General features: G+C 43.2%; 1 pseudogene; it reads right to left on the bottom strand.

The window, feature by feature from the left end:
* Positions 1-6,627: 6,627 nt before the first annotated feature.
* On the bottom strand, positions 6,628-8,802 carry LOC122437912 (annotated as a pseudogene).
* Positions 8,803-15,478: the final 6,676 nt, after the last annotated feature.

Below are 15,478 nucleotides of genomic sequence, written 5' to 3'. Positions count from 1 at the left end.
TTGCTTTGTTTGCTATTATTTTCTCCCATTCTGAAGGCTGCCTTTTCACCTTACTTATAGCTTCCTTCATTGTGCAAAAGCTTTTAAGTTTAATTATGTCCCATTTGCTTATTTTTGTTTTTATTTCCATTATTCTGGGAGGTGGGTCATAGAGGATCTTGCTGTGATTTATTCAGAGACTGTTCTGCCTATGTTTTCCTCTAGGAGTTTTATAGTTTCTGGTCTTACATTTAGATCCTTAATCTATTTTGAGTTCACTCCCTTTTATTGCTTAATCATATAACATTATACAGATATACCATATTTTGCTTATCCATTTACCAACTGAAAGACATTTAACTGTTTCCAGGTTTGGCAATTGTGAAAAAAGCTATTGTGAAATTTTTACACAGGACTTTGTAAAAACCTGGAGTAGAATTGCTGAGTTAAATGGTAAGTGTACTTTCAATTTTGTAAGAAATTCTTAAACTATTTTTTAAAGTGCACCATTGTGCATTCCCAACAGCAAAATATGCAAATTTCCGTTTATTCATATCCACTTCAATACTCAGTTCTACCAGTCTTTCCATTTTAGGTATTCTATTATTTAGGTAATTGTTTCTGTTTCTGTTTTTCATTTTCATCTTCATTTTTCTAATGCAAATATCTTTTTATGTTAAAGTGCCTGTTCAAATCTTCCACAAATATTTTAAATCAGATTGCATGTCTTATTAAAGACTTTTGAGAGTTCTTTGCATAGTCTGGATACAAGTGCTTTATCAGATATATTTTTCTCCCAGTCTGAACCTTGCCTTTTCAGTGTTTGTAAAGAGTATCTTTGAAAGGGTAAAGTATTTTAATTTTGAAGAAAGCCCAACTATCAATTATTTCTGTTATGATTTGTTCTTTTGGTATCATATCTTGTTTATCTTTCCCACCAAGGTCACAAAGATTTACTCCTACTTTTTTGTGCAAAAGTTTTATAGCTTTATGTTAATGTTTCCATCTATGATGCATTTCCAGTTAAATTTTTTTTACTATATGGTGTGAAATAAGGGTAAATATTGTTTTTATCCATATAGACTTTCAATATTTTTTATAATATATGTCAAAAAGATAATCTTTTCTCTGTAAAATTACCTTAGCTCCTTTGTCAAAAATAAATTATGTGGATTTACTTCTGGACTCCATTTTGGTCTGTATAACTATCCTTATAGTAAAATCTCATTGTCTTGATTAGTATAATTTTATTATGCACTTTTAAGTCATGTATTTTTTTTTATTAGTTGGAGGCTAATTACTTCACATTTCAGTGGGTTTTGTCATACATTGATATGAATCAGCCATAGATTTACACGTATTCCCCATCCCGATCCCCCCTCCCACCTCCCTCTCCACCCGATTCCTCTGGGTCTTCCCAGTGCACCAGGCCCGAGCACTTATCTCATGCATCCCACCTGGGCTGGTGATCTGTTTCACCATAGATAGTATACATGCTGTTCTTTTGAAATATCCCACCCTCACCTTCTCCCACAGAGTTCAAAAGTCTGTTCTGTATTTCTGTGTCTCTTTTTCTGTTTTGCATATAGGGTTATCGTTAACACCTTTCTAAATTCCATATGTATGTGTTAGTATGCTGTAATGTTCTTTATCTTTCTGGCTTACTTCACTCTGTATAATGGGCTCCAGTTTCATCTATCTCATTAGAACTGATTCAAATGAATTCTTTTTAACAGCTGAGTAATATTCCATGGTGTATATGTACCACAGCTTCCTTATCCATTCGTCTGCTGATGGGCATCTAGGTTGCTTCCATGTCCTGGCTATTATAAACAGTGCTGCGATGAACATTGGGGTGCACGTGTCTCTTTCAGATCTGGTTTCCTCAGTGTGTATGCCCAGAAGTGGGATTGCTGGGTCATATGGCAGTTCTATTTCCAGTTTTTTAAGGAATCTCCACACTGTTTTCCATAGTGGCTGTACTAGTTTGCATTCCCACCAACAGTGTAAGAGGGTTCCCTTTTTTCCACACCCTATCCAGCATTTATTGCTTGTAGACTTTTGGATAGCAGACATTCTGACTGGCATGAAATGGTACCTCATTGTGGTTTTGATTAGCATTTCTCTGATAATGAGTGATGTTGAGCATCTTTTCATGTGTTTGTTAGCTATCTGTATGTCTTCTTTGGAGAAATGTCTGTTTAGTTCTTTGGCCCATTTTTTGATTGGGTCATTTATTTTTCTGGAATTGAGCTGCAGGAGTTGCTTGTATATTTTTGAGATCAATCCTTTGTCTGTTGCTTCATTTGCTATTATTTTCTCCCATTCTGAAGGCTGTCTTTTCACCTTGCTTATAGTTTCCTTTGTTGTGCAAAAGCTTTTAAGTTTCATTAGGTCCCATTTGTTTAGTTTTGCTTTTATTTCCAATATTCTGGGAGGTGGGTCATAGAGGATCCTGCTGTGATTTATGTCGGAGGGTGTTTTGCCTATGTTTTCCTCTAGGAGTTTTATAGTTTCTGGTCTTACATTTAGATCTTTAATCCATTTTGAGTTTATTTTTGTGTATGGTGTTAGAAAGTGTTCTAGTTTCATTCTTTTACAAGTGGTTGACCAGTTTTCCCAGCACCACTTGTTAAAGAGGTTGTCTTTTTTCCATTGTATATCCTTGCCTCCTTTGTCAAAGATAAGGTGTCCATAGGTTCGTGGATTTATCTCTGGGCTTTCTATTCTGTTCCATTGATCTATATTTCTGTCTTTGTGCCAGTACCATACTGTCTTGACGACTGTGGCTTTGTAGTAGAGTCTGAAGTCAGGCAGGTTGATTCCTCCAGTTCCATTCTTCTTTCTCAAGATTACTTTGGCTATTCGAGGTTTTTTGTATTTCCATACAAATTGTGAAATTATTTGTTCTAGTTCTGTGAAAAATACCGTTGGTAGCTTGATAGGGATTGCATTGAATCTATAGATTGCTTTGGGTAGAATAGCCATTTTGTAAGTCATGTATTTTAAGTTCTCCAAATTTTAAATTTGTCAAAATTGTTTTGGCTGTCTACACCTTTTAAACTAATGTGAAATTTTATAATCAGTTTATAAAATTATACAAAATACTCACTCTCTTGGAATTTTTATTGGAATCTTACTGAATCTCAAAACCACTTTGAAAATAACTGACATTTTTCACAATAAGACTTTCAATGAATTGACATGGTATCTATTTATTTAAGTCTTCTTTAAATTCTTTCAGTAATGTCTGCTGTTTTAGTGTATGGATGTTGTGATACTTCATTAAATCTGTCCTTGTGTAGTTTATGTTTTACTATGCTATTACATTTGATGTTATCATTTCTATTTTAATTTCCAATTGTTTATTGTTAGTATGTAAATACACAATTGATTTTTGAATATTGACCTTGTACCCTAAGATTGCCGGGAGAAATATCAATAACCTCAGATATGCAGACGACACCACCCTTATGGCAGAAAGTGAAGAGGAACTAAAAAGCCTCTTGATGAAAGTGAAGGAGGAGAGTGAAAAAGTTGGCTTAAAGCTCAACATTCAGAAAACTAAGATCATGGCATCTGGTCCCATCACTTCATGGCAAATAGATGGGGAAACAGTGGAAACAGTGTCAGACTTTATTTTGGGGGGCTCCAAAATCACTGCAGATGGTGAGTACAACCATGAAATTAAAAGATGCTTACTCCTTGGGAGGAAAGTTATGACCAACCTAGACAGCATATTAAAAAGCAGAGACATTACTTTGCCAAAAAAGGTCCGTCCAGTCAAAGCTATGGTTTTTCCAGTAGTCATGTATGGATGTGAGAGTTGGATGGTGAAGAAAGCTGAGCACCGAAGAATTGATGCTTTTGAATTGTGGTGTTGGAGAAGACTCTTGAGAGTCCCTTGGACTGCAAGGAGATTCAACCAGTCCATCCTAATAGAGATCAGTCCTGGGTGTTTATTGGGTGGACTGATGTTGAAGCTGAAACTCCAGTACTTTGGCCACCTCATGTGAACGAAGAGTTGACTCATTGGAAAAGACCCTGATGCTGGGAAGGATTGGGGGCAGGAGGAGAAGGGGACGACAGAGGATGAGATGGCTGGATGGCATCACTGACTCAATGGACATGGGTTTGGGTGGACTCCGGGAGTTGGTGATGGACAGGGAGGCCTGGCGTGCCGCGATTCACGGGGTCGCAAAGAGTTGGACACGACTGAGTGACTGAACTAACTAACTAACCCTAAGACATTCCTAAGCTTACTTTTTAATTATATTAACTTTTAAAACTGATTTTTTAAGATATACTAGATAGATAGTTTTTATTTTTTATATACAGTACATGGGGTCCTCATGGCTACTATACTGGAGTGGTTTGCCATTCCACTGGATCACATTTTGTCAGAACTCTCCACTATGACCCGTCTGTCTTGGGTGGCCCTACATGGCATGGTTCATAGCTTCACTGAGTTTACTCACACCCCTTCACCACAATGCAGGGCACATCATGCGAAATGTTGGGCTGGATGAATTACAAGCTGAAATCAAGATTGTTGGGAGAAATATCAACAACCTTAGATAATGCGGATGATACCACTCTAATGGCAGAAAGTGAAGAGGAACTAAAGAACCTCTTAATTAGGGTAAAGGAGGAGAGTGAAAAAAAAAAAAAGCTTAAAATTCAATATTAAAAAAACACTAAGATCATGGTATCCAGTCCCATGACTTCATGGCAAATAGAAGGGGGAAGGTGGGCATGGTGACAGATTTCCTTATCTTGGCTCTTAAAATCACTGCAGATGGTGACTGCAGTCATGAAATTAGAAGACAATTGCTCCTTGGAAGAAAAGCTATGACAAACCTAGACAGTGTTAAAAAGCAAAGACATCACTTTGCCGACAAAGGTCTGTATAATCAAGGCTATGGTCTTCCCAGTAGTCATATACAGATGTGAGAACTGGACAATAGAGAAGGCAGAGTGCTGAAGAATTGATGCTTTTGTACTGTGGTGCTGGAGAAGACTCCTAAGAGTCCCTTGGAAAGCAAAGAAATCAAACCAGTCCATCTTAAAGGAGATTGTTATGCCCGATGTCTGAATCCCCGAGCGGGAAGAGAGAAGGCCTCCAAGACAATGCAACTCGCAGGAAGGGAAGTTTATTACTGACTCGAGCCAGGACTCTCCGCCCGCAACCAACGCAGTGGTGCGAGTCGGAGAGCCCCGAGCCCAAGCTCTTACACAAATTTATAGGGTGAGAAGCAGATTGGTTACACGTTTGCAAAGCAATTTCATTGGTCAACACTTTCGCGCGCGCGGGACTTTCCTTGGGGGTTTCCGCCCCGTTCCTAATTTCCTAATTGGCAAACATCGGTGAAAGCTAATTGGTCCTAATTGGCAAACAGTGGTCATTGTTAAGCGAAAGCTACCTGATAGTAGGAAGGCCTACTCCTAATCTAAGTTGCGTTACTTCTGCTCGCCTCACATTCCCCCCTGTCTGTTGTTCAAGTAGAGGAATCTTTCTCTTTTCCATCTTGGGCCGCTGACACTATAAGTGGACCCAGGAGGGTGGAAATTAAGGTAGTTGAAAACAAGACTCAAACCATCTCTGCTGGGCTTCCCGTTCTCTCTTTCTAATCAAGACCACCTCAGACAAGGAAGTCAAACTTCTCTAAGTGACTGATTGATTCTCTTACCACTCTTGTATGGTCTGCATAGAAACCTTGCACACCCTACCCTGTTGGAGAAAAATCAAGTCATCTACAGCAGCTCGTAGGGAGGAAAGCCCTTGGCCTTGCAGAGATGGTAAAGCTTGGTTCACCCATATCTGAGGTACTTGGCCCTGCGGGTTGCACCACACTCTGGTCTATCAAATCTGTTTCCTATGTCCCATTCCCGGGGCCCATCACAAGAGGTTACACAGCTTCAGCTCCTGCAATAATCAGCAGGAGAATTAGGAGACCTCCCGGCAGATGAGTCAAAGGATTTGACGGGGTGAGGTCTTGCCTTCCATTCTGCTCCTGTTCTTCCGGTGTGGCTTGCCACACGTGATTGCAGTGAACCCAGGGTCCAATCCCGTCGACCTTTACAGCAGTAGGAGTGGTAAGGAAAACAACATAAGGGCCTTTCCATCTAGGTTCTAATACACACAGGAGGGGGTCTTCCATACAGAATCTCAAAAGGGCAGCTTATAAGGGGTGTTACGTGCCTGAAAGAGTGCGAAGGGAAGGAGGGTCACCCAGTCCCCACCAGTCTCTATTGCCAACTTCGTTCTGATTCATTCTCTCAACCTGTCCTGAGCTCTGGGGATTATAACTTCCATTTCATCCCCAGAGCTTGGGCCAGCCCTTGTACAATCTGGCTCACAAAGGCAGGTCCGTTATCAGAGCCCATAGTCACTGGCAGCCCATACCTAGGCACTATCTCCTCTAAGCTCTCCCTTCCACTCACCCAGAGAAGGTATCTACCAGAACCAACATATAGTGATACCTGTACTTGCCTGGCCTTACCTCAGTGAAATCTCCCAGTGTTGCCCTGGCTCTTCCCCTCGGTACCTCGTTCACGCTTTGCAAGCCTGGATTATCTCTAGTTCAGTTGTGTTTTCCTCAAACACTGATCAACACGCAGATTCAGTCCATATTTGCTTTCATTTATCTACTGAGTGTACTCAAGCTTCTTCTTCAGACTCTGGCATCTCAGGGGGAGGAGGGCGAGGGAGCCTGAAGTAGACCTTCACAGAATCATAGATAAACCACTGTAGTGCAGTCAGAGTGCTGATCATGATGATACCCTTCCATACACCTCTAAATCCAAGTCTCTTGGGGATCTGAGAGGCACTGCTACCCTTCTCCTTATTCAACACAGACACCACGGAATCGGCAACAGTACGTTCAAAGCAGGCAAACTTCATGGTATCTGTCTCATCCAAAGAGGAGCAACCCCCTTGTAGAACGTCTTTAAGCCTTCTTCCTCATACATTTTGGGAGCTGCATCCCTCAGAGTGTTACCATAACCTGGTTGGGTTTGAACTTGAACTTTAGCAGCTTCCATAGCTTCACTCAGAGCCTCATTAGGGAGTTCTTGAACCCCTGTGGGAGGCGGGCCCAAGTTAATTGTCAGCAAAGAATTCAGCACTGGCAGAGGCAGCCAGATACAGTGATGTGTGCCACAGATAGGCATTCTCTCCAAGCATGTAAAAGCCAAACTTGCAAAGCCCCTGCAGGGAGTAGCCAATGAGGGTCGGGGCCCATCTTTTGGCCAAACCACGGAAACCATCCTCTTTGAGTGTAACTGAAAATCCATTAAGAATGCCCTTGTACTTCTGTGGGTCCACCTGCATACGGCATTTCACCAAATCCAGAGGAACAACAGCAGTGTGTGTCAGACCACAACTTAAGACCCCACCAAAGCCACACAATGCATAAAACTTCACGGAGCCATATTTGGCAACTCTAGCTTTCCTTTGCCCATCTCTTACATAGCTGCTCCCGTCGGTGAACCATACTAGCTCACTGTTGTCTAGGGGTACATCAGTTAAGTCTTTTCATGCCACCAGGGCCTCAGCCAGTATCTCGCTGCAATCATGGAGCTACAAAGAGCTGGAATGGCTTATTTGGGTTAGGCAGGGCAAGGGCTGGGGCTTCTAGTAGGGCCCGCCTGAGTGTCTGGAAAGCCTGTTTCATTGGCTCAGTCCAAGTCCAGTTTGGGGTCTCTTTACTTCCCTCATAAAAGGGCCGAGCCTTCTCAGCAAACCCCATGATCCACAGTCTGCAATATCCAACAGTCCCCAGAAACACTCTCACCTGGCGGGGGGTCTTGGGCCTTCATGGCCTGGGTTAGCCACCTTTGCCCCTGCCTGATCTTACACCCCAAACAGGTGACCTCTTGCCAGGCTATTAATCATGTAGCAGAAGGACCTCTGGGTGGCAAGTCCGATATTCGTAGAGGTCCTCACTCAGCGCCTCTTGAACCTCTGTGGGATTACCGGTTGGCCTTCCCCCTCGGTCCACTCAAAGGCAAATATCTCCTGGCTCTGGGCCGCCAGGGGTAGGCTGAAAAAGGCATCTTTCAAGTCCAACACAGTGTATACGGGTTAGAGACAGTGGGGTGTATGTCACTCACTCATTTGTTGACTTCTCACAGCTAATCTGTCCCCCGTGGCTTCTTCACCAGCAGTAAGGGGGTGTTCCAAGGGGATTGACACTGCTTGAGAATTCCGGCATCCATGAGACGTCGAATGTGGGGAGTGATCCTCCACCTAGCTTCCTGGCTCATGGGGTACTATCTCACCCTCACAGGAGTTGCCTAGGCCTTTAGCTCGATGACGACCGGATGTCTGTTTGGCCAGTCCCATCCCTGCCGTTTCAGCCCAGGCCAAGGGGTATTTATTCATCTCTTAAGGCTAGGGATCCAAGTCCATCCATGGCTGTCATTCTCCCAGCTCTGTAGGCTTAACTGAATAAAACCCAATGGCCTCTCCTTTCTTCCACAAAATCTTAGCATAATCAGTACTGCTATGACACAGGAATGAGATCTCATTTCTCTCCATTTCCTGCTTTAACCACTCTCTCCCCAAGAGTTCTCACCTGCTTAAGCCTCTCTAGAAGAGACAGATGTTTTCAATAGCCCACCACTGATCAGCAAGGTAAAGTGCCATAGCTGTGAGTGATCTCCACCATAGAGAGGTACAAAGCCTACATTTGACAGGCTAATACGAAGACATTCCAGATTTTCAGGGTCCCCGTACCTCAGATCTAACATGTAATCTTCAGCAGAATTTTCCAGTTCCTCATGACTGCAATTATCCAACATATCCACAGGGAATGCCATCGGCCACAAGTCTCTTCCAAGTAGAGGGGCTGGGCATTCTGGTATCACCAAAAACGAATGGGACACCTGGTGGGTCCCCAGATCTACTTTTCATTCTGTGGTTACCCAGGACTTGGGGAGGGGTGCCGAGTCTTGACTCCCCTAGTCACTGTCTTCCCCCGCATATAGAACTCGAGTTCCAGGGGAAATTCTCTCTCTCTGGGTCATACCTCTCCTCAGGTCCCTCTTAGGGCACTCGTTTTCCCAGTGTCCCTGTCTTTAGGGCCTGCCTTTTTGATTTCTGTTTTTCTCTCGTCCAAGGGTCTTGAGGTTCCCTCAATTCTGTTCTGGCTTTTATCCCCACATAAAGAATCTGGGCTAGCTCCCTCTGGTTCTTCCCATTTTCCCTCGTTCTATCCTTCCTGATCTTCTCAGCTAATTCCCTTTCCTCCCGTCGAATTCATTCTTCCCTTTCTTCTGGGGTCTCCTTATTATTAAATATCTTTTCAGCTGCTTTCAATAAATCCTGCATCGTCTGTTCCCCCAATCCCCCTATCTTTTGTAATTTCTTCCTAATATCTGGGGCTGCCTGATTTACAAATGCTAACAGGACTGCAGCGCGTGACTCCTCAGCCTGGGGGTCCGTAGGTGTATATTGCCTGAAAGCTTCCATTAGCCTCTCTAGGAAGGCTGCCGGGCTCTCAGTGGGCTCTTGCCTTACTAAATCGGCTTTCTTGCTGTGGCCCGCAGGCCAGCCATCAGAGTCTGGTGGTACACTCGGAGATGCTCCCTACCTTCCACTCATTCAAAATCCCAGTTAGGCCGCAACAGAGGAAACCTCTTGTCCACGAGATGAGGCTGGGCGGTTGGCCTCCCGTCGGCCCCTGGGACCCGTTTCTGCGCTTCTGCCAGAATTTGCTCCTGCAACAGCTGCTGACAATCATAGTGAAAGGAGAGTTTCACCTGGTTGGGCTCTGGTTACTGAGGCTCACTTATTGTAGGGCCTTCAGAGTCCGCCAGAGTGTAGCCCTGGCCGGGACTCATCAATTGCCCCACAACCATTCGCCTGTTCACTGAAACTCCTGCCTGAAAAGAGTCTAATTAAAAACCAGAGACAATGCCGGCACACACACAAACATGGACAAACACGGAGAGCCGAAGACAAACACACAGACAGACAAACGTCAGCCGACAACACAGCGCTGGGTTTTTGGGCCCCCTGACCAGACCAGACTCAGGATCAGGAGAGGAACTCTCCTTCCCACAGAGCCGGCTGCCTTCCAGTGCGCTTGCTGGCCTCGGCCTTATGCCAGCTAGAGAAAGCTTTCTCCTGTGCCAGATACCTCCCTGCTTTACAGCAGGGCCCCGGAATTACTCTGGACTTCCTGTCCTGCCTGAGACAATGCCGACACACACACAAACACGGAGAGCCAAAGACAAACACACGGACAGCTGACAACACAGCGCTGGGTTTTCGGGCCCCCTGAGTTTTCCTGAGCACCGGTGCTATTATCTATCCTTCCCCTCTGTCCTGGAAGTGTTCTCTTCCCCCGGTAAAGGGATCCCGGACGAGCCCCCAAATGTTATGCCCGATGTCCGAACACCTGAGGGGGAAGAGAGAAGGCCTCCAAGACAATGCAACTCGCAGGAAGGGAAGTTTATTACTGACTCGAGCCAGGACTCTCCGCCCGCAACCAACGCAGTGGTGCGAGTCGGAGAGCCCCGAGCCCAAGCTCTTACACAAATTTATAGGGTGAGAAGCAGATTGGTTACACGTTTGCAAAGCAATTTCATTGGTCAATACTTTTGCGCGCGCGGGACTTTCCTTGGGGGTTTCCGCCCCGTTCCTAATTTCCTAATTGGCAAACATCGGTGAAAGCTAATTGGTCCTAATTGGCAAACAGTGGTCATTGTTAAGCAAAAGCTACCTGATAGTAGGAAGGCCTACTCCTAATCTAAGTTGCGTTACTTCTGCTGGCCTCACAGAGATCAACCCTGAATACTCTTTGGAAGGACTGATGCTGAAGCTGAAGCTCAAATACTCTGGCCACCTGATGAGAAGAGCCGGCTCATTGGAAAAGACCCTGATGCTGGGAAAGATTGAAGGCAAGAGAAGGGGACAACAGAGGATGAGATGGTTGGATGGAATCACTGCTTGAATGGACATGAACTTGGGCAAACTCTGGGAGATGGTGAGGGACAGGAAAGCCTGGCGTGCTGCAGTCCATGGTGTCACGAAGAATCAGACACAACTTGGTGAGTGAATAACAACAACAGATAGACAGTTACGTTGTTTGTGAAAAAAGTCAGTTCTACTAATTCCTTTTGAATCCGCATGGGTTAATTTTTTCCCCCTTAATGCTCTGGAAAGGGCCGTCATGCAATACTGAATAGAAGTGGTGACAAAGGTGACTAAATTGCCTTAGTCCTGACCTTAAAGGGAAAATAATTACCTATCATTGTTCAGTAGAGTGTTAGCTGTAGGTGTTTCCAAAATTTCCTTCTATTTATGATTAGCTACATTGCACTGATGTTGAATTTTGTGGGAAGAAAAAAATGTTATCTGTGCCTTTTCATTCTATTGTGTGTTTTGTTTTGTTTTGTTTTGTTTTTAGTCTCTCAATATGGTGAACTACATTCCCTGAGTTTTGACTGTTAAAACAAACTTGCGTAACTTGGGAAGACTCTAGTTAGTCATAGCAAATTTTCCCTTTTATGTACTGCTTATTCACTTTGCTTATATTTTGGTGAGGACTTTTCTATTTATGTTCATGAGAGATATTGTTTTCTATAGTTTTATAGTGATGTTTCAATTTGCTTTTGGTGTTAGGATAATGCTATTCTCACAAAGCAGTAGTTAAGTGTTCTTTCCTCTTCCTTTACTGGAACGGGTTGTGTAGAAGGGTTTTTATGTTTTTTTTTTTTTCACTGTTTGGTAGAGTTTACTAGGGACTGGAATGGGGTTTTTCTTTTTTATAGTATTTTTACCATGAATTCAATTTTCTCCAATTTTAATAGACAGTGGGATATCAAAGTCATACATTGAGCAAATTTTAGTAATTTATGTTTTTCAAAGAGTTCGTCCACTTGCTTTCAAATTGATTAGCATTCACAGTGTCCCTTGTTAATCTTTTATATATAAAGCATCTGCAGTGTTGTCCCGTCTGTTCCCCAGTGGGTAATCTGTGCTTTTTGGTTGCTTTTCCTTACCCATGTGGCTAGAGGTTTATTACTTTATTGTTCATTTCAAACAGTCAAATTTTTTATTTTAACTTTCTCTTTTGTTTTATTTCTACTTCACTGATTTCTGCTATTTTAATTTTTTCTTTCTCTGATTAGTGTGTGTTTAATTTCTCTTACTTTTTAAGTTTCTCATGGTTGGAGAATTTTTTTTGACCACATTTATTTGTCATTAAGCTCTTTTAGATTTTGCTGCACATATTCTGAAGCTTTATTGTTTCATGAACACTTATCTAGGATGGATATTCTACATGAAATGATTTTATTTGTCATTATGAAATATCTCACTTTTTACCTGATAGTGTTCTCTTTTCTGAGGTCTATTTTTATATTAAAATTGTTGATTCAGATTGCTTTTGATTAGTGTTTGCATGGTATAATTTTTACTTTTTTATTTTAAAAAAAAGACATAAAATTTTCCTTTTTGCAGAGCATTTTAAAAATTGAGTTATAATAATTTAAATTCACCCATTTAAGTATACATTTCTATGAACTTTGACAAGTACATACTGACATGTAACCACTATCAATATCAGATGTAGAACATTTCCATCAACATTTGTAGGAACATTTCCAAAATTCCTTCATGGTCCTTTGTAGTCAACACCTTCTTGTATCCCTAGCCCCTGGTCAAAATTTATCAGTCTCTATTTGGCAATTTGCCTACTGCAGGTGTCATATTAGAAGAATTATAGAAAACTGAGCCTTAATCTGACTTCTTTCATCTAGAGCGGAGCATCTAAAATTCTCCCATGTTGTTTGTGCCCTGGGTGCTTCGTGCTGAATTCCCGTGCATGCTTTAGACCTCCTCCACCAGTCTCTGTGCTGTTTCCCAGGCTGGCAACTCCCAGTTCTGTTAGATTTCCCTCTTGGGCAACCTGCCACCACCCTCTTCACAGTTGTTTCACTATACTTGACGCACTATAGAAAAAGCTGTTTACTTATCTGCTTGTCCTCCTCATTAGGCTGTGTTCTTTGAGTGTAGCTCTGCTATTTGTTAGTCTTTGAAACCAAAAGGCATGATTAGTGCCTGGTTGTATTAGTTAAGGTAATGCTGGGTACTATTACAAATAAACCACAAAATGCCAGCACTTTAAAACAATGAAATTTTATTTTTAACTGAATTAACAGATAACTAAGTGGGTCCCTGGCCATCAGGAAAAGGGTGTCTTTAACATGCAGTTCAGTCACTCAATTGTGTTTGACTTTTTGCCACCCCATGGACTGAAGCATGCCAGGCCTCCCTGTCCATCCCCAACTCTCAGAGCTTACTCAAACTCATGTCCCTTGAGTCAGTGATGCCATCCAACCATCTCATCCTCTGTCGTCCCCTTCTCATTCTGCCTTCAATCTTTCCCAGTATCAGGGTCTTTTCCAGTGAGTCTGTTCTTCGCATTGGGTGGCCAAACTATTGGAGTTTCAGCTTCAGCATCAGTCCTTCCAATGAATATTCAGGGATGATTTCCTTTAGGATTGACTAGTTTGATCTCCTTGCAGTCCAAAGGACTCTGAAGAGTCTTCTCCAACACCACAGTTCAAAAGCATCAGTTCTTCGGTGCTCAATCTTCTTTATCCAACTATCATGTCCATACATGACTACTGGAAAAACCATAGGACTAGATGGACTTTTGTTGACAAAGTCCTTTGCCTTTTAATATGCTGTCTAGGTTGGTCATAGCTTTTCTTCCAAGGAGCAAGCGTCTTTTAATTTAATGGCTGCAGTCACCATCTGCAGTGATTTTGGAGCCCCCAAAAATAGTCTCATTGTTTCCCTGTCTATTTTCCAGGAAGTGATGGGACCGGATGCCATGATCTTAGTTTTCTGAATGTTGAGTTTTAAGCCAACTTTTTCACTCTCCTCTTTCACTTTCATCAAGAGTCTCTTTAGATCTTCTTTGCTTTCTGCCATAAGGGTGGTGTCACCTGTGTGTCTGAGGTTGTTGATATTTCTCCCGCAATCTTGATTCCAGCTTGTACTTAGTCCAGCCCGGCATGTCCCATGATGTGCTCTAACATTTAACATGCAGTTAATCATGTGAATAATCAGCTCAAAGACTGCCCGATGGGCACTCTGTCACCTCATCTTTTTTAACACTTGGCTTCCAACTTTGCTCATAGTGTTGACGTTCGCCCATTAGAAGAAAAAAGAACATGGAGCCCCACAGGTGGGAGGTTCTCCTGGGGAGCACCTGAGAGTAGTGAAGGCTATTCTTTCCATATTTGCTTCCATATTTGGCCATAGCTCACAAGGCCAGACCAAGGGCATCCAAGGCATATATCCTTCCTATTCTCAGAGTGTCCATGTTGGGCAGCTTCTGCCACAGCACAACCATGGAAGAAAGAGTGCAAGTTGAGGTCTACAACTGTCTCTGCACTGGAAGCCCACTGCATTCTAGCTCAGTTACTGTCTGTGTCCCCAAGGCTGTGTGCCTGTTTCTGGTTCTTTCTATGGCTATAGGAGGTAAGTGCCGACTACCCCAGCTCTTCCTGCTGGAGGTCACTCACACTGGCTGGGGCCTGCCAACATGGGGAATGGATACTCTGAGAGTCCTGAGGGGGGTTGGAGCACACATCCTGAAACATCTGGCTTTATCCACAACCTCTCTAATCCCCTCCCCTAGCTTCTGGCATTTCAACTCGAACTGAGGGAGAAACAGGAGCCGAGATGCTGGCTGACTTCATGCTCCTCCTCCTCCTCCATCCCGGCCATAGGCCCTGCTCACGTTCTCTCATGCAGAGAGGCATTTCTCTGCCATCTCCTCCCCAAAGCATTTGCGTACCTCACTTACCTGATTCCATGAAAACAGAATGACATCTGGAGGGCAGTCTTTGCAGAAGAGAAGAGGTTTTAAAAAGACCATCAGTTTAATAGTTTCAAAATATTAATGTGCAAGATATGTGACAGTGCTAAGTAAATTATAAAGCTTGCAAAAAATATAAGGTGGTGTAATATTATTAACAATTCTTTGGAGAAATGAAAGTGGAGAGAAAACACTGAAAGTGGATATGCCTCTTGCCCGAGTCAGCTCTGGGCTCAGTCAGGATCCCGGGTGATTCTGGGAGAGCCCCAGCCCACTGCCCAGTGCCCTGCAAAGTGCTGAGGGCGTCCACACGCCGTCTGGAGGCAGAGGCCTGCGAGCCCGTGTGGCGGTTGTCAGCATCACGGGAGCAGTGAGCTGTCTCTCTCCATTGCAAACTTGTTTACAGACTTCTCATGCCCCAGGCCTAGGGCCTGCCAGGGATAGTGCTGAATGTTTATGCTTTGAGATGTCCAAACTCAAGAGTCGGAATGAGTCTCCTTCTCCCTGTTTATCACTCAGACAAAGCAGTTCTCCCATGTCTGCCAAGTCTAAATGCAGGTCTGTTCCCAGCATCTCACGTCTCATTACTGAATCACCAAAGCCAAAAAGCCATAGCCAAAAAAGTGCCTAAGCAAATGGAGATTTTGGCCAAAACA

Source organism: Cervus canadensis, chromosome 3 (genome assembly GCF_019320065.1).
Source record: "Cervus canadensis isolate Bull #8, Minnesota chromosome 3, ASM1932006v1, whole genome shotgun sequence".
Classification (NCBI taxonomy): Eukaryota; Metazoa; Chordata; class Mammalia; order Artiodactyla; family Cervidae; genus Cervus; species Cervus canadensis.
The sequence above is the reverse complement of the archived record's forward strand: the minus strand, read 5'-3'. Positions and strand labels throughout refer to the sequence as shown.